We start from the raw sequence: 19,685 nt of genomic DNA on the forward strand, positions 1-19,685 counted from the left end.
CGCCGTGTGGGGGGCTACTCGCGAGACAATCCCAGGTTTAAGAGGCACTGACCTCATTAAAATGAAACTGGTCACATGCTAGCTTTCTTTCTGAAGCATCGCCATTGTGACATGTGTCAGACCCTGCCCTTCAGATATTTCAGAGGGAGCAGGCTAACCCGAGGCAGACCTTACCCCAGCCGTTTGGACCTTTAGCACAACAGATGCCCCGTTCGCTCTCGATAGCCGCAGTTATAGCTGTATAGCGCACACCACAGTGAATTGTCTCGATACCTTAATAATAGATCATAAACAAATGATTGTATTATCCTAGGAAGGATAAAAGGCTTACTTGGTCAGGCAGGGGTTCGAACCTGTGACCCGCGCTCTACAAAGGCAGCCGCCGACATCTGCACCTACCGCATAAACCCGCTTGCCAGCGGTTTTCCTCCTTACAAGCACCACAAGAACTTCACAAATAACAAGACCTCGCGCGCGCTATGAACACAGGCGCGCAACTGCCCCGTCCAATCACCCCCTCTCCCCCCAGCCCATCTCCAAAACACGTGCGCGCGCCACAATACATACACGCTCATACGCACGGGGCAACCGTCGTGCACCGCGTGCTCTGGCTTCGCGAAGACACGCACCGTGCGAACGTCCTCCGAATTTCAAGCCTTCTTAAGATATGGCCGTGACAACGGTCCGGGCAGTGAATCCAAGCGCAGCACGCGACTCGGCGCCCGTCAGGTGAACGCGGGAAGGCAGAACGCGAGCGTTTGAGGGGGCCCGATGCGGCGCGCGCTGGGCTCACATCTCAAGGCCGTTTCCATGGGAACCGCTAGGCGACGGTAGTGCGACGACGTTAGGCAAACAGTTAAGTGCGGTGGAGGCCGAGGCTCTCGTAACCGCCAGAATCAGATGAGCTTCTGGCTCCCTGGTTTGGCTCGCTTTTTCTAGCTACCCTTTCCTGATTTGACTGGCGCTCCAACTCTCTGGTCTCAAAGTGAGCGAGCTGTCAAACTCAATACCAGTCAGTTTCATATAGTATTTGGCCGGCGCCCCTCCACCCCCCGGGAATAATTGCGAGGGTGAGCCACAAAAACAAAGGCACGGTTGCAGGAAAATGTGTTGTTTCCTGAGTTGGAGAATAGGGTGGAGATGGTGCTGTCAAGCTGCCCATGGTGCCAAATGTTGGGACCGTTACACAAACAGCCGCCTATAGAAACGCCTGAGAGAGCATGCAGACTGTGGCAGAAGCCAGCATGGAGCCACAAAAACAAAGGCATGGTTGCAGGAAAACGTGTGGTTTCCTGAGTTGGAAAAAAGGGTGGCGATGATGCTGCCCAGCTGCCAGTGGTGCCAGAATGAACGTTGTTCCTGCCGTATCAGGGATGTTACACACCCGACACCAGGTCTTTTCTTTACGGACTCTGGAGAGTGCATGAAGAGCTATCCGTAGGGACGGATGATGCCCTGCTGGGGGGGTCCCGGATTGTAATTTTCCTAGAATGATTTCAAGGGTGATTGACATTGACCACACATGGCACCAGGGAGCCACAAAAACAAAGGCATGATTGCGGGGAAAAAGTGTGGTTTCCTGAGTTGGAGAAAAAGGTGGCGATGTAAAATGCATTTGCATCATGGAACAAGTGATTTTTACTGGTTTATGGTCATTTCATCTAAAACCATTGCATCTAATACCATTCCATCGACATTTTTCCATCTAAAAAATGCATTAGATGGAGAAAAAAAAATTGCGGGGTCCCCCGACAAACCCCTGTTTTTTACCCTTTAAAATGCACCTGAACAAAAATGAATCCTTTACCCCCCAAACACATGCATTGGATGGACATTTTTTAGATGGAAACATTTTGATGGAATGGTATTAAGTGGAATGGGTTTAGATGAATTGACTAGATAACATTTTTACTTGCTCCATAATAATGCAACTATTAGCATTTTCAAAGAATCTAAAACATTTAGATTCTTTGAAAATGCAAAGACTGGTGGTGTCCTTTGTGCCCTACACAGCACTTTACACGGGTGAAGGCCAGCGAATAAAGCCCCCATGCCTTCACTCATATAGAGCTCTGTGAAAGGGATCAGGAGACCATGGGTGACGTCAGCCATTGCAGATTCTTCGAGGGCGCAGTTAGAAACAGCCCTGTAGGGATCCCGAATGGCTCTTCACCCCTCCCTCTGCCTGCCTGTCTCAGGCCGGGGGTGGGGTCAGTATGTTGACTCTGCCCTCTGCCTGTTAGAGAAATAGGCACGAAGAGGGGTGAAGGGCATCTCCTGATCCTCTTCCTCCAACATGATGCCGTTGGAGGAAGTGGGAGAAAGCCCGGGCCATTTATTTATTTATTTGCAATTGGTTTACAGCAAACCTTTACAAAAACAGAAACCAGAAATCGACTCAGTACATAATATGAAAACACATAAAATCCCAAAGGGAAACGAAAAAAAGAAAAGAGAAATAATAAATACAAGTTGGGCACTCAACCATTTTAAAAAATACAACACAGTTATTCACTTATTCATAGAATACACGTGTTATACAAGGATAAAAACACAGACTATCATATAAATAATTTAAAACAAATCGCTAAGCTAGAGCTAAGAAAATACCTCATCCTCATTGTTTTTAAACATACACACTCCAATACCAGGTGTGGGGCAGTCTCCATTTGTCCGTAATTTGCAGCCTTAGGATTAAGCAGATCATTCTGACCAAGCTTGCTTTTCCCCTACATCAGCAAAAACATTATTTCACTATCGACCTCCGTCAAATTTAAAAAGGATATCAGATTGTAATTTAAACCAGTACAGTTAATTGGATTTAGTGGTAAAATACGAAACAGATTTAACCGCAACCCCCCTCCCGTTCTAGCATTAAATCCAGTCTCAGGAAATTCACCCGGGTTTCTGCCAACCTGGCAGAATTACCCGAACCAATAGAAGTAGATACATCCCCTGAAGCAGAGGAGGAGATAATTCAATTACACCAGCAAGAAGGCAAAGACATTAATAAAGGTCATATTGAACAAGACACATCATCTATATAAGGAGAAGAAGTCTATTTGGAAGATAAGGAAATGCCCACTATAGCACCCAGTTGGCTTCCAATCAGATTAGGGAAGATGAAAGATTCCAGGAGGAATTGGACAGACTGGCAGCTAACTCACAGAGACCCATATTACCACAAGGGATGTTACAGCCTTATAGGGAGGGGGAAGACCTGGTAAATGGTTTCCTCAATGTTGAATGTCTGGATCATCAGTTACATTGGGGGGCAGAGCTGAAGACTTGTTGTTTAGCCACTTTACTGAGGGGAGAGATCTAGAACTCTTTGGTTATCCTTCTGGATTCAATAACTGAACTTGATTAAATTAAGTAAGGACCATTGAAAAAGGTGGGCCAAACTGAACATTTCTATTAAGCAAAAAATGAGAAACATCAAATTAAATCCTTATGAAACCCCAGTCGAATTATCTGCTAGGATACAAAATACTTTGTCCCTGTGGATATGAAAGAAACCATTACCAGACATTTTGGACATTTTGACCATAGAACAGTTTATCAATTCAGTGCCTCCTTATCTACAAACATCTATTTTACAATTGAATAAACCTAATTTGTCCCTGGTCGTTGAGACCACCCAAAAGTTCATGGAAGCCAATGGCCACGTGAGAAACCTCCAAAAGGGAGAAGAGTTGAAAAGAGATCTACAAGGATCTTTTCATTCCCCTCATTTGATGACTAAAATTAGAATCCAAGGCACTCCCACTAAATTCTCAATGAGAAAAGCTTCTAGCGGAGAGAGAAAATGTAATTTAAGGAAATAAGTGACCTAAAATTCAAAGAAGGGTGAGTTAAAAGGTATATGGCAGTATTATGCTTTTTGTGTGGACAGTCTGGCCATTTAGCCCGACACTGTGCCTCAAACAAAAGAGAAGAACCAATGGAGATTGGTTATATGATGGGACAAGATCGGGAATAAGAGGATTCTGAGGCAATTTAAGCGGAAGTTACTAATAATTCGTTTCTTGGTAACACGTCCTTTAAAACGTATGATTCTGCAGTATCCAATGGGGATACAGTTAAAGCCTTGATTGATTCTGGAAGTAAACAGACGGCTATAAGGTCTAATTTAATACCTCTTAAAGGTCGGAGAAAAAGCTGCCCAATTAAGGTGACGTGCACATGGGGATGAGGGGATCTATCATCGAACCCCAGTTACTATTGGAATTCATTGGGAGGCTACAAGAATAGACACTGCTTTCATTCCAGGGCTTCCTGAAGAGTCTAGTATTAGTACCAACTTTCCTAACTTTGAAAAGCTGCAAAGCAATGCTAGTAAAACCTCTTCTTCTTATTCCCCAGCTAAATCCTGGGAAAAGGAAGGACTTCCATCAGAAGACCCGGTTTAGGTCTGGGATACCCAAAAACGTTCTTTGATATGGGAGAGGCGACTGGGTTAGGGCAAGGAAAAGAGTCTGGAACATTGGGTCAGGTCTTTAGGGGAAGGGTATGTGATGAATCCTGCTGAATCTTCACTAAATCCCAGCCTAAGATCTCCCTTGTGTCCAGGGGAAGGCACCCGCTACCTGATCCTGACCCTGGGGGTGGTAACATGTGGGAGGATTACATGGAAGGAGGTGGCCGTCAGGAGGAAGTGGTGACTGCTTTAGGACAGGCAGAGTATTCATATTCTGAGGGTGAGAGTCTCATAATTCCCAAACTCTTAATGGCATGCTGTCATTGTTCAAGGACCTGCCGAATAACTACCCAAAGCACATGCTATAAATCCGGTACCTTAGGGGTTCAGGAAGTAAAATTAACCACCTCAGATTTTTATGATTCTGTCTTAAATAGAGGTCCTAACCCCTAGAGTAAATCACAAACCCTTTGCACAACCCCCTAACTCTTGACAACTCTCTGTACACAAAGCAGTTACAACTAACTGAATATAAAAAGACTAAAGCCCCTACAAACCTCAGGATCCATAATGCCTTTGGTACTGGGACGATGAAGAGGGACTCAGAGTCAATGAGGATCAAAGGTGCCATTGAACATAATGAGTGGTCTAGCTGTTGTAGCGTTAGGCTCCTGAGCAGGACATTTAAACTCAAGAATGAGTTGCAGCTGGTGGAGATGCTGAAGGAGAAGTTGAGGTAGCAGCAGGTCGAAATGTATGGTTTTGTGAGGCGTGCGGCAGTGCAGAGATAGTGCAGCAGGAAGCAGAGAAGTGGACGCAGAGACCCCACAGAGCTGTCATAGCTCCACCGAAGAACTGCACCCACCAAGACGGTTATATAATAGCTGGCAGAAGAGTGGACAGACCACTGAGGATCCACCCCAGTGCAAACGAGAGGAAAGGAGATGCCAGAGAAGACTGGTGAGTTGGCCTGAGACTACAGGTGACCACAAAGCACTCCGAACAAGACAATTTGCAGAAACTAATATTTTTGAATACCGTACAAGGAAAGCAAGACAAAGACAGCAAGGTTGCACTTCCTCTTATATGGGACACCAATTGGGAGAAACCTGAAACCCACACTGCCAGCAGCCAAGAGGCCACAGAGGAGTAATCCAAAGGCAAGAGGGGTGCAACTCTCCTTATATGGGACACCAACTGGGGGAAAACTGTAACTGCATTGCCAGCAGCCAAAAGGCTACAGAAGAGTAATACAGAGGCAACTAGGGCGCAATTCCCTTTGTCCCTTCCCTTTATGTGGGATACCAAGGAAATCTGTAACCCACATTGTCAACAGTCAAGAGACTATAAAAAGAAGAAGCCATTGTTCAAACCTTCTCACATGGGATACTGGTGTGGAGAATCTTGGCATAAATATGGCCACAAAGCAAAAAGGACCAATATTATTTAGTCCTGGCAGACGAGTATACCAGGAAAGAAGAAGATGATTTGAAGAACTGTGTTTCTGATAAAAAGTTGTGGTGGAAAGTACTTGTTTTTTAACAACTTTATTTATGTTTGCACACAGGTTATGCACATACATTTATAACAGTCATTTAGTGGTCATACAACTTATACAAGTTAGCTTTCTTCAGTGATTGGGCACTCCCGTTCTGTTAAGTCTGCCAGATATTGTTTATACCTTGACCATAGGTTTCTGGGTTTGGAGGGGGGCAACACTGAGTCAATATATAGTTCCTCTTTATCGTTAGCCCACAACATGTCTTTGTTCCAGTCTTCTTTGGTCGGCGGTAGAGCGTTCTTCCACCTCATCAATATGGCCCTTTTGGCTATCAATAGACTCAAATTTAACAATCTGCTTCACGTTGGGTTCATCTTCTCCACCACCCCTAGCATGCATATTCACGGAGACCATTCCACCGGTTGATCTGCCATCATGTCCTGGGCTCCGCAGACCTCTGACCAATATCGTATAAGTTCTATACAATCCCATAACATATTAAATAAGTTGGCATTTTCACTGCTGCATCTTGGGCAGATGCCGGGCATGGTGGGGTATATTCTCTTGAGCTTTGCCGGGGTATAGTGTGTCCTATGTGTTATTTTGTAATGAATCAGCTTAAACCTTGAATTACATGATATCTGCTTGGTTAATGCACATATCCGGGACCATTGTTGATCTTCTATCTGTTGCCCAGATCTTGCTCCCACCTGCCCTTGGCTGCGTGAATCACCTTCGGTCGTGTCTGTACTATGATTTTATACAGAGCAGAGGCTGTTATTTTCTGAGTCCCCCTGTGTATATGTAGCCTAGTGCCATGTTAATTTCAGGTTCATTCGGGAATGATGGATACATATGTCGTGTGATGGCTGCCACTCGGTCATATTGTCGCTTATACGCATTTGTGTTTCCCACTGTGTCTATAATGTCTTCCCAGAGTATAAAGTGTTTTTCCGGGAATAGTTGTCCCCATTGTGTAATACTTCTAGTGCTCCAATGCATCGCCACTTCACTCTCGATGGATAGGGATGTATGAGGGTCGTCCCAGATTGGCATACTTGGATGGTATAATTTACTGGCGTCGAATATATCAGTGATTTTAGACCATGCCGTGATCGTAACCTTAGTTGGGTTTATCATGTTGTAGTGCTTGGGAGTAGGCCTGGTCAACCTTTGTAATGCTAACACCGCCTCGCGCTCCCCTGTGGAGGGGGACGAGGGGCCTGGGTCGATGAAGGATGTGGCCCAACCAGCAGCGTAGTGTGCCTGCGCCGCCAGGTAGTATAATTCCATGTCAGGTGCCATCAGCCTGCCCTTGGGATAAGTGTCCGACAGGACCCTCCAGCTCAATCTAGGATGTCCACCCCTAATGAACGCTATGCAGGCACTATTAATTTTGGAAAACAGAGCGCGGCCAGGCCAGACTGGCACTGTACTGAAAAGGTAAAAGAGCTTTGGAAGTATTATCATTTTAATCAGTGCTATCCTCCCCAGCAATGATATGGGCAGGGCGCTCCATCGCTTCATTTTGATGCATAGTGTTTCTGCCAGAGTTCTGTAGTTCAAGGTGCGGGACAATTGGGCCGTCCTAGCTATGTGAGCGCCTAGATATATGATGTGGACCGGGCTCCATATGAGGCCATGCAGGTTTCGGGGTTGTACTGTGTTGTCAGTCAGCGAAAATATCTCCGACTTGTTGGGGTTAAGATGTAATCCTGAGTACTCGCCGAACTTTTCCACCTCTGCTAGCACCTTACTCAGTGTGTGGTCAGAATTTTTTAGGTATAATAGGATATCATCCGCATATAACGTTATGATTTGCAGTTTACCATCAAGCCGGATCCCGAAGGTGCTATAGCGTGATCTAAGAATGTCTGCAAGTGGTTCTATGACTAAAGCAAAGAGGAGCGGGGATAGTGGGCAGCCCTGCCTGGTACCTCCTAGCAATTCTAAAATGTCTGTGAGAGATCTGTTGATTCTGATCCTCGCCTGGGGTCGTGTATATAATATTTTAACCCACTTTATGAATTGTGGACCGAATCCATAATTCCGCAACACTCCGAAAGAGAAAGGGCCAAAACACTGTGTCAAATGCTTTCCACAATTCAAGGGAGACCGCTATCCCTTGGGTCTCGGGGGTATTGTGGCAATGATTTGGTGGCATCGTCTTATATTAGTTGCTGTGGACCTGCCCGTTATAAACCCTGCTTGGTCCTCATGTACCATATATGGCATCAACAGTGTGAGTCTGATAGCTAGTGTCTTCGCTAGGATATTAGCGTCCGTATTTATTAAGGATAACGGTCGATACGACCCGCAGTCCTCGAGGGGTTTCCCTGACTTCAGCAGGAGTGTAATTATTGCCTCTCTTGTGGTTTCTGGGAGCTCCTCTTTTTGTAGTGCCTCCATCCATACGGCATATAATCTGGGTGCTGGTAAATGACTGAATTCCTTATAGAATTCAGCTCCCAACCCATCCGTGCCCGTCGATTTCCCAACAGGGAGTGCTTTTATTGCTTCAATTATTTCAGCTTCAGTGATGGGTTCCTCCAATGATTCTCTAGTGGCATCTGCTATAAGGGCTGTTGGTACTCGGACGAGATAGTGTTCTATTTTGTGTTCTGTGACAGTGCTTTGTGGGGAATATAAGTCTTCGTAGAATGCATAAAATGTGTCTTTCAGTTTCATCTGGTCAGTGGTTACTGTACCATCCGCCGTAAGTATGCAGGGTATGGTCGTGGGGCCCCTTTCACAGTGCTCGGTTCTGGCCAGTAGCCTCCCAGGTCGATCCCCCTCCCCATATCGGGTCTATCAAAGTATCTGACCTCCTGATCTGCTGTTTCCATGTATTCATCTAGCTTGGTCTAAATTTCTGAGCTGAGTTGGGGTGACGAGGTAAGCGCATATTGGGATTGCAAGGCTGCTATTTGTGTCTCTAGTCGGGTTAGCCTACCCCTAATATCTTTTAGGATTCCTCCTTCTATGGATATCGACTGACCTCTGATGCATACTTTAAACGCCTATAATGTAGCCTGAGTTGAGACTGAGTTTTCGTTGATATCAAAGTATTCTTGTATGTATTGTTCCATTGAATTTGTATAAACCAGGTCTCTTACGGCTGCCGGCTTAAATCTCCATGGTGGATGGTTATTAGGCCTGTCGGGGATGTTCAGTATTAATTGTATCGGGGAGTGGTCTGAGTAAGTCCTAGGGTGGATGTGGGAGTCTGTGACCCATGCCATGCTACCCGTATCTATTAGCCATAGATCTATTCTGGAATGCATGTCATGAACCGAGGAGTAATATGTGTATTCTCTTGTGCTAGGGTTTAATGTTCTCCAGGCATCCTTCAGATTTAGGTCCGACATGTGTGTGAGTATTGTCTGTGCTGCTTTGGTTAATGTTCTGGGTTGAGTCGATGTGCGATCAAGTTGTACATCCAAAATAGTATTAAAGTCCCCCCCGCAAATCACTTGAGCAGTAGGAAAGTTCGCTAATTTTTCGGAGCCCGAGGAGTAGAATTCTGGTTGGTCAGTATTCGGACCATATATATTAAGGAAGACTATTTCTTTATCATAGAGGTTTCCATGGAGCAATACATAGCTCCCTTCAGGATCACACTCAACTTTTATAAATTTGAACGGTAACGTTTTATGCAGCAATATTGGAGTATGTTGTGAAATATTGACAAGCCCCCCAGTTGGGTATCAATTGTTCGGCGTGTCGGGGTCCCGTATGCGTCTCCTGCAGGAAGATAATCTTAGCAGTTTTTCTGTTGACATATGCCCGAATCTTCCTTTTCTTTATCCTGGATCCGAGGCCCCTTACATTCCAGCTTAACACATTAATATCGCCGCTGCTTGTTTTACCAATTGTCTATGAAGTGTTCACTTTTGTTTGTACACCAATAACTGTCAGCTGTATGCTTTAGCGCCATCGTGCTTACCACCTGTGTGCTTTTTGCTTTATCAACCTCCCTTTCATAACAAACCCCCAACATTCCCAATGTCACCCCTCCCTCACAGTTCCCCAAACTTCAACTGTGCAGTTAAATGTCCATCTCTCCCCACCCATCAATGTCTTGAGCACCTGCTACGGGGGGGCTGCAGCGTTTCCAGTGCACGTGCCGACATCGAATCCATTTGTCGTTTCCGGTTCTGACTCGTTACTCTCACTCATTGTGAAGTCTAGGGTTATTGCAGTCAAGTGTTTGAAGATTGGGTTTCCATGGGGAAGCCTATTCCATTGCTATTCATCTTGCTTCTTGAATGTGATGGCAATAATGTGGCCCACGACTTACTTGGATAGCCATCCATTTAAGATGGCCCATTGTTCGGTGGGATATGTGTTTCTACAAAGTTTGCCGCCTCCTCAGGGAACGTGAAAAAATATGACTTATTCTGGTGTTGGATTTTGAGTCTGGCGGGATAGAGCATTGCATATTGCACTTACCGGTCGGGGAGCATCTTTTTGACCCCAGTAAAGAGCTTCCTATCCTGTTGGACCGCTAATGTGAAGTCTGGGTAGATGCATATAACATTAGCCTTCCATCTTAACTCCTGTTTCTCTCTGGCGGTTCTTAAGATCAGGTCTCTGTCTCTGTAATTTAATATGCGTGCTATGATTGGCCTGGAGTATGCCCTGGGCTTTGGTTTCGGGGCTAGTGACCTGTGTGCCCTCTCCACTATGAACATCGGGGACCAACCCGGGTCACCTAGTAACGTACGCAAAAGGTCTTCCACCGCTTTCTCAATCGTTCCTTTCATTGCTTCTTCCGGGACCCCAATAATGCGAATATTGTGCCTTCGGGACCTTGCTTCCAAGTCCTCACACTTGGATTTCACGGTTCCCAGCTCAATGGCCATTGTGGAGACTGTGTTCTTCAGGGTTTCCAAGGCGTCTTCTGCGCCCGATATCCTTGTTTCAGCCTCAGTCATGCGGGAAGTGGTTTTGTCGAGTTGTGTTTTTATGGTAGCAACACTTGCTGTGATTCCATTTAGTTTATCGGTGAGTGCTGCAAAACCCTGCTGCATGGTCAAGAAAAATGCCTGAGGATCCATCATTAATGCTGGAGGGGTTTGTTTTTCCTGCGCGGGCATTTCCTCTTCGGCCTCAGGATCTATGTCTTTCTGCATTGTGGTCGTGAATTTGTCTATAGTGCCTCTGCTATTTTTTGGGCCAAAGTTCTTGGGCATCGTTACTATTCAAAGGAATTCTCAGTAAAAGTTACTGTAAGGTTGTCCTCACCGGCTGCCTTGTGCAGAAGATGTCGTGGCTGCCGTAAGATACGGCACTTGATGCTCAGGCCTATCCGATGGTCGGATTTCCGTGTATCTTGCACTGTCGTCACACTCAGACGCGGGCCTGATCCCAATACATGGGGATGTGTTATAGAAAAGGTAGGTGTCTTTTATTACCACCTTATTGTCTTTGTGTTGGTACAAAACTGTTATTGCGCTACTTAGGTGGTGGTCCGTTGTCACAGAGATTGTATCCAGCTGCTAACCCGTCTGGTGATTCCCGCCTTAGTTCCCTTGGGAGGGTGGGCGAGCTTCTTTTCCCTGGTCCGTTATCGTCCGTGACACCCCCACTCCAGGTTGTGGTTATGCTTCGCCCCCACTCCTCCGTTGGGGGGGGCCATGTGATAAAGTACTGGCGCCCTATCCCCCTCCTGAGAGCGTAATGTGCAGACTGGAGATCTCCAGGTGCCTTATTCGCCGCTACGACTGTGAAGTTGGGAGTCACTTGTGCTCACCAATGATGTGCCAGACCACTACTGCAAGTCATATGGGCCTTTTCCGCTACATATGATCACCATGTGGCCCCGGGGGTTGGAGGGCGAGGGCTTCAATTTGTGCGATTAGTGCAGAGAGAACCAATTTCTCCTGGGGCCCAGCCGGGTTGACTGGGGTGTACTGCTTTCCCAGCACGGGGCCGCGTGAAGGAAGGGCGCAGGGGAGTTGGGGGGGAGCAGCAGAGGGTGCCGCACCCCCGGCCGCTGGGTTCGAGTGCTCGCTCCCTCAGCGCTTAGCAGTGTCAGTCTTGCCTTCACCTTGGTCTTTGAAGTTCTGCGTCGCTTGCCAGCAGCACGGGAGAAGGGAATGCGTGTGTAGGCAGGGAAGGTTGGCCCGGCTTACCTTCCCCGCGTTGGACCAAAGCAGGGTCGGTGTCTGCCCTAATCCTGCTGCTGCGATGATGTCTGCGGGAGGGTCCGCAGGCGCTCTACGATGTTCGGAGCGCCCGCGGCCCCCCTCCCTGCGTATTCGGATCGGATGTTCTGTCTCCCCCGCTGCTCGCGTTGGCCTGGTGCCGGGCTCCTCCCCACGTCCCTCGGCGGCCGCGTCACACACTGCCACAGAGTTCAGCTGGGCTCGTATCTCGGCAACCCCTTCACTGTCCGTTTCCAAATCTCGTGTGGGTCATCTGCTGATGTTGTTACACGTTCTACGCAAATTTCACGAAGAACCGGAGAGAAAACACGCATTTATCTCGGCTTGCGACCCTGGATACTGCCAGAGCTTACACAGGAGCCGCCATTTTCTCCTGTGCGCAACAGCGCCACCCCGTGGAAAGAACTTGTTAACGCTATCGCCTTTTTGACAAACTGTTGCATCACCAGAAATAGTTGCTGTGCTATCTTGACAAAAGCGTTTCATTTCAAGAATAAGTGCGATATGTTAATAATTGCTTGGCATTCTGAAGAGAGCAATTGCTTTGGTTTATGAACTTTTGTTTTGAGAGAGAGAGATTTACTTAACCACGAAGGATACTCTTGAGTAAAACAGTGGTTTTGACTTTGTGACCACGCATCAGTGAAAGAAACATTTACTTTACTAAGTGGAAAGACGCAGTGAATGGAAAATACTTTTTGTGTTACACAGAATAGAACTTTGTTGAATCAGAACTTTGCTCAGGTATTCCTGAATTGACTCAGGGGAAGGGAGCCCAACCCTCGTCACAAGGATTATTTTCTAAAATCTTTAAGTTTGAATTGGTATATTGTTTTGTTAAACTGAAGACAAACAAACATTCCTTGTATGATTTTGTTGTGTGTATTAGTGTGAGGGTCAGAGACTTTTTTTGACACATTTTTCTTTAGTTTTAGCTTGCTGGGCAGGGACATCCTTGTTAGGATAGGGAAAGATAGGAGTTATCTCACCCCTTTTTATTTAATAAAATGCAAACTTTGAGAAAACAATACCTTTGTGTCCGTCTCACATTTCTGATCCCTCACAATGCATAAATAAAGTGTTCTGCTGGGCACCATGCACATGAATCGTTCACACAGTGGCCAGCCGAAGACTTAGGTAGATACACTTATTCATATATACATGCACAGACGCATGGATACACCCATACAGCTTCTCTCAATCATTCAGTGATGTATACGTGTATATTTGTACATGCATATCTGTGAGTGAAGTGTTCTGGTGAGTGTTGTGCATGATTGAGAGAAGCTGTATGGGTGCGTGGCTGCTTGTGTGCAGGTGAATGTGAACGTGAATGTGTGGTTTGGCCTGGATTTGAAGGGGGCATTGGAGCAGGGCAATACCAATGTGAGAAAACATGTTCTTACTGACTGCACGTAGACAGCAAGAACATCCTTTCCTAGCTTCGTATTGCCCTGTACCAATACCCCTCCGAGCCCACACACAGTTCATATACACATGCACATAAGGTCTCTAGCGGTTATCCAGTGCAATTACCGCTGAGCAGAAATAGCATTACTGTTGGGTCATGCAGCGGTTTTAGCAGCGCATCACCACCTGGCGTGAATGCGCCACGACTCTGGTGGTAACAATATTAGCGCCCAGCGGTGACTGTGCTGAAATACGGGCTACTGCCGAGAAAGCAGCGCTAATAGCACTACCACCAGGGATCCCGGGTCTGTTAGCGCTGGAGGAAATTGTGCCACCACCGGCACAGGAAGCATCACGGCAGCCATTTTGAAAAAACACTTGATGAAATATCTCCACTTCCTGCAGTCATCTGTTCGTGGTAATAAGCAAAAATGTCCCAGGAGAGGATAAGAGGCAAGGTGGCAAAAACATTGCCTGCGCAAACCAAATCTAAATTCAGTGAGGGGGAGCTGGTGGTCCTCACAGATTAGGTCATTGCCCACTGTGAGGAACTTTATGGCAGTCGCCAACGGAAGAGTGGGCTGAGCAGGACAGCCATCTGGAATTCTATCTCCCAGAAAGTGACAGCAGTTTCAAGCGTACCCCGTGATGGAGAGGACTGTCACAAGCGGCGGAACGACCTGAGGGTCAGGGTGCAGGGACTGCTGTCCTAACTCCGCTTGGAGTCTCTGGCGACTGGAGGAGGCACTGTAGAGCCACTGGTCCTCAACGCCTGGGAGGAAAAATGCAGCGCGGTGCTGGACCTCGAAGTCATAGAGGAAGTCGGCAGTGTGGATGCGGATGCCAGCCAGGAGGTGAGAGAACCTCCCCAACACAAATGCATGCACAAATGACAGCCCAGCATAAAATGCCCCAGTGGACAGAGACACAAGTCAGCAGACCCAGAAGTTGGGCATGCCAACAGGGCAGAGTGACGGGGTGGCACATCAGCCACCCTCCACATCAGCCGTGTAGCAGGGCACCAAGGCCACCCCTGAGCGTCACATCAGCAGGAAGGACAGGCAAGTGAAGCAAACCAATGCCATGGGCACCATACCTCTACTGGCACATCCTGTGCAAGTGGGATTGAGGTGCGAGAGTGACCACAACACCGGGCAGCAGTCACACCAGCAAGTTGCGGGCCCAGTAGGCCTGTCCTATGTCAGCATGGAAGACAAGCCACCGAGAAGTACATGTCCCACACACAGACATGTGCCCAGCTTGCCAATCACAGTGCAACCCTGCTGGCTGCACAGTAGTGCCCCATAAAGCCATGACAGTGCCAAGGACTAAGTCACCACCACCACCATCTGAGTGACACCTGGGGAGTGGATTTGGGGCCATGAAGGACCACAAACATGCATGCTAGACATAAGCTACCCCACCATGGACACCCTGCCATACCCACACACAGGCCAAAGACCAACAGGTCAAGGGTCACACACCCATCGCTACAAGCAACTCCATGACGCTGGACCCACATGCATCCTCCCATGATCAACCCTGCCCATTTGCCCATATGTGTGCGGTCACACTCTGTACCATAGCAATTGTGCCTTTCATGCCAACACACGTGGGGGAACCATACCTGAAAACATTTTCTATGTACCCTACAGGCACTCACGCATCGTCAGAGGCATCAGAGGAGGAGGTTGAAGGCCAATCAGGGAGCGGCGATTCCAGTCCCTCAAGGTCTGCTACCACCACCCCGCCAAGTCCCACACAGGCCACACCAAGTCGGATGTCCCTGCACGTAACGCTGCAGCAGAGCAGGGCCAAGGCAACGGCCACACCACAGGCCACCTGGAGCAGTGCCGGGTACACTGCATCCAGCCCCGCAGCCGGAGGCACAGATACTGAGGCCAGACCTGCTGTCAAGTGACTGAGGAGTGTGAGAAACCTGAGGCGCTTCTCCCAGGCTTTTTCCGGGGATCCTTTGTTCAGGTGGCCAGGGGAGGGCCATCGCTCTTGGATCCCAACCCTGGGCGAGGACGGGGAGGTAGGATCACCAACTCTTTCAAAGAGAATAAAAGGTCAGACACCCAGGCACACTCTTAGTGAGCTGGGGATGCTGAAGGAACCGTTAAGACCAGAAGGAGAAGTCAGCAGCTGGGAAGAACTGTGGGAAGGCAGAAGGTGATGGACTGCCAAGACACTGAAGCCTGTGAGTACAAAGGGGGCTAGAGTGTGGCAGGGGGGCTGTGCCCCAGAGAACCAAAACTCCAGCTACACTTTTCTGGTAGTGTTTAAATCAGTACTTGCTCCCTGGGTGAGTTCCAGAAACCCAGGCAATTGGGAGGCAGGCACTAGGACCCTGACCTCAAATGAATTCCCATTGAGGACCCGCTAACACCTCATCACTAACGTTAACAGATGGAGATCCTGTGACTCGAGGGAAGCTAAGGTGGGATAACCTGTTATGTCAAGAATTTTGGGTAAATCCCAAAAGTGCCTGTAACTGGCGAAGTGGGAACAAAACCTCGAATGTGCATTCTGGGACTTGTAGTCCAAAAGAGCGAAGCTGTGGGACAGAGAAAGACTGGGGCGAGAAGGAGCGGCTCTGGTGGAACAGCTGCAGTGTAAGCTGAGGAAATAGAGGGGTCCAGAGGCTGTAGGAGAGAAAAAGAAACTCCAGGAAAGCCAAGGAGACTGACCCTGTTTTCCACTCACCGAAGAGAAACCTGCTTTGTCATTCATTAAGGCGGTGAGGAAATGTCTGCTCTACTCCCTATGAACAGCTGAATTGAGGAGACACATAAACATTGGAACTGTGAGTTTGAAGTACAAGAGCCAAGTTAAGAGACTGGTTTTATCCCGACCGTGGGAAGCCACTGAGAATTGTAAAATATCGAATATTGAAATGTACAAGTAACAAAAGGAACTACAAGTACCAGCAGTCACTGGGAAAGATGGTAGTACTGTGAAAGTCAAAGTGGTCAGGTACAGTTTAAGTAAAACCCTGTACCGTTTCAAAAGCCTTTGATGATAAAAGCTTGGAGAAGGGAAAGCCCAAAGTGACAAACAAGAGAAGTCTGTGTGTTTTGACAAGTAAAGTGAACTTTTGTTTCAAGCCGAAGGAAGCCTTTATTCTGATGTAGAGGAGAAGTCAAGTACCCACACCAAAAGCTCTGCCCCCATGTTGCCTATATGTTGGGAATCGGAAATTGCGACACGTGCAGTACCAGTGAAGATGCCTGTACCGCAAAGAATCCTTGAAACAAGGTATCCATTGAGAAAATCCTGTATGCATTCACAAAGATATAATGGCTTTCTGGATAAAGTCCCGGGAAGAAGTGTGAAAATGAGTAAGAAAGAAAACTGGTGACATCATGCGAAGCAGAACTGTCGCACCCAGAAAAGATGCATGAGGCAAAAGAACATAGACATTCTATAAGATCTGAAGAAGAAGTGTTAAAGATGAGCAACATTTTGGGCTCGAAATGAAGATGCTCGTGCTAAAGAAACGCTGAAGAAAATGCAAAATCAGTTTACAATTGTACAGATGCAGTAACGCAAGTAGACAAGTGATTTTAAGGCTGGCTATGTAGTGAATAGATTGTGGCGGTTCTCCAACGTATATACATAGGAATGCATAGAATCTGGGTGTTCCACGATGCACTTTAGCAGAGCTTGAACCCCGTGAGTAGAAAGGGTTTCAGTGTGGCGCAGTTGAAAAATAGCTAATGGGAAGAAGAACTCAAGAAAGGCTTGGCTGGCCCAGCACCAAGAAGTCAAGGCCACTGTGAGCCTGGTTGTCCATCCAGCAGTTAGATGAACGTGAGAAAGAAACTAACTTCTGTTTGTGGTGGAATGGAAAAACACTGAAGGCATCAAGAGTTTTTTTTTTTAAACAGTTTAATTAGTTTTCCAACATGTCAACCATACAGCACAATAAACCTTGACACTTATCAATTTCCTTGTACAGTTTCATGTTGCATTTTTCCTTACCCCCGTCAACTGCAAACTCCCTCCTCCCCAGCCTACAGCCCACTCCACTCTTCCTACACCTGCCCCTGCAAACGTGTCCTCCGCTACTCCTCCCCTGTAGAACTATCTCTACTCGAGCTATCTCGGTCTGACATGGATAATGTCGATACCAGTTGTCTCCAAGCGACCAGTGTGTCTGCCTCCGCCTCCCCCCTTACCATACCATAATTTTGGCATTCGCCCATCTCGTAAGATGTTGCCACCAGACCTGTGCCAGCGGTCTCCTCCGCTCTTTCCAACTCATTGCTGTTCTACGTTTGGCAAGTATATATGCCAGGTCTTTGATTTTGCTCACATGTTTAGCTCTACGAGGCCTGGAGAACCCTCCCCAACAGGCATGCCCAAGGGGAGCTCACATCCAAATGAATCTCTTTGCTTGCCATGATTTGAGTCGCCTCACTCCAAAACTCTCCTATTTCGGGGCATGACCAAAACATGTGTACCATTATTTCATCCCCTTCCCCACATTTCAGACATGTCTGTGGATCTGCATGGTTAAACTTAGCAATTTTCATGGGGGTCATGTATGTTCTATGGGTGCCATTCAACTGAATCTGTTGCAACCATGCATTTCTCGACACCTTTTTGTTGTATCCTTGCGCCCTGATCCACCACCCGTCTTCCATTGCTTCCCCCACATCCTCCTCCCAGTTAAGTCTCATCTGGACCACCTCTTTCCCTACCTTAGCCATCAGCAACACGCATATGCGGGAGATCTTTTGACCCCCGTCAGACACATTGTAGAATGTTTCTATTACTGCATCTGTCTGTTGGGCCAACAGCGCATCGGACCACGTACCTTTTATAATCCCCACCAGCCTGGCATATGTAATATGCTGTCCCTGATGCAACCCTGTGTCCTCCACCAGTGTACTGAACTCCTTAACCTTCCCGTCGAGCCACACATCCCTGATTGTTGCTATGCCCACCGGTTCCCACTTCCTCCTGATGTTCAGCCTGATTTGCTCATCTACTCCTAGCGCCACTAACAGTATCTGCAGGGAACACGGGCAGGGCCAGCCTTAGGAGCAGCAGCGCCCTGGGCGAATTGGCGCTCCCCCTTCCCCCACATGCCCCTTGTAAACAGGGGTGGGGCCAGGAAGTGTCACTTTTTATTTTTTAAACATCCTCGCTCCGGTGAGGAGGTAATGCTATGAATAGGGTGCATCAGCTGCTGCGGGCGCATTGACTAACAAAGAGGCGCCTGCCACTATGCCAGCTCAGGAGAGCCCTTGAAAGAGTCCCCCGAGCTGGCGTGGTGGGGGGCTAATGGCGCCTTTTGTTGTTGAAGGTGCCCTCGGCAGAGGGACGCATTTGGTGACAATGGGGTGCTGAGCACCCTATCTTATTGAATGCGCCCGCCTGCTGCGCCTTCTCCGGCTACGCCAGCTCGGGGGCACTCCCCCAAGCTTGCGTGGCGGGGGCTAATGGCGCCCTGAGGGGTGTGGCGCCCCAGGCGGTCACCCGGCTCACCCCCCCTTAGGCCAGGCCTAAACATGGGTATGGGTTTCCCGTTACCTGGCAAGCTCTGTGCCACATCTTACCTCCCAGGTCTAGTAATCCGCCCTCTCCCGGCCTTCGTTGTTTTGGCAACCACAGTCTTTCATTAAAAAAATAAGGGGCACTTTTGGCACTCAACAACTTCGACTCAAGTGTTTGTTCCTCCGATAGCCACCTTGCTACATATTGGAGTTGACTAGCCAGATAGTATACTCAAAGTTTGGCAATCTAATGCCTCCCTGCTCATATGAATTTTGTAACTTCCACAATGCTATTCTATTCCTGGAATTATGCCAGATGAACCCCCCGCATATGCACTGTAGTTTCGAGAGAAATCGTTTGGGTATTGTATGTAGGACGGGATCCGGTCATTTGCAATTATCTCGAAAACATTTTGTCGAAATTTGTTTTTTCGAATGTATTATTTTTTTATTTAATACGTTCTTTGGGTTTTGTAAGTAAAAAAAATGTTAAAAAAACGGGGATTGGGGGGGAACCCCCCATTAAATAAATAAATAAACATTTAAAAAAAAATTCGACACATTTTTTTCGAGATAATGGCATTCGTAAAAATGGCATTCGAAAAAATCACTATAAACCATGTAGGACATTAGCAAAATAGTGCAATAGCCTGGGCAACACCGCCATCTTTAATAGC

The 19,685-nt window shown here is 47.4% G+C and overlaps 1 protein-coding gene across 3 annotated transcripts in view; it reads right to left on the minus strand.

Annotated features, from left to right (window-relative positions):
* The window catches only part of GPRIN1 (G protein regulated inducer of neurite outgrowth 1), a 231,418-nt gene that overhangs the window by 97,549 nt on the left and 114,184 nt on the right, over window positions 1-19,685 (minus strand). The window contains exon 1 of one of the 3 annotated variants that reach the window (XM_069651472.1): window positions 630-753. The exons of 1 other annotated variant lie outside the window; for it this stretch is intronic. The gene's annotated coding sequence lies outside the window, so the exon portion shown is untranslated. Of the gene's footprint in view, window positions 1-567; window positions 754-19,685 lie in introns of those variants that run through there. One more of the 3 variants, XM_069651473.1, reaches the window with a different exon arrangement.

Source organism: Ambystoma mexicanum, chromosome 3p, assembly GCF_040938575.1.
Source record: "Ambystoma mexicanum isolate Mex_15411 chromosome 3p, UKY_AmexF1_1, whole genome shotgun sequence".
NCBI lineage: Eukaryota > Metazoa > Chordata > Amphibia > Caudata > Ambystomatidae > Ambystoma > Ambystoma mexicanum.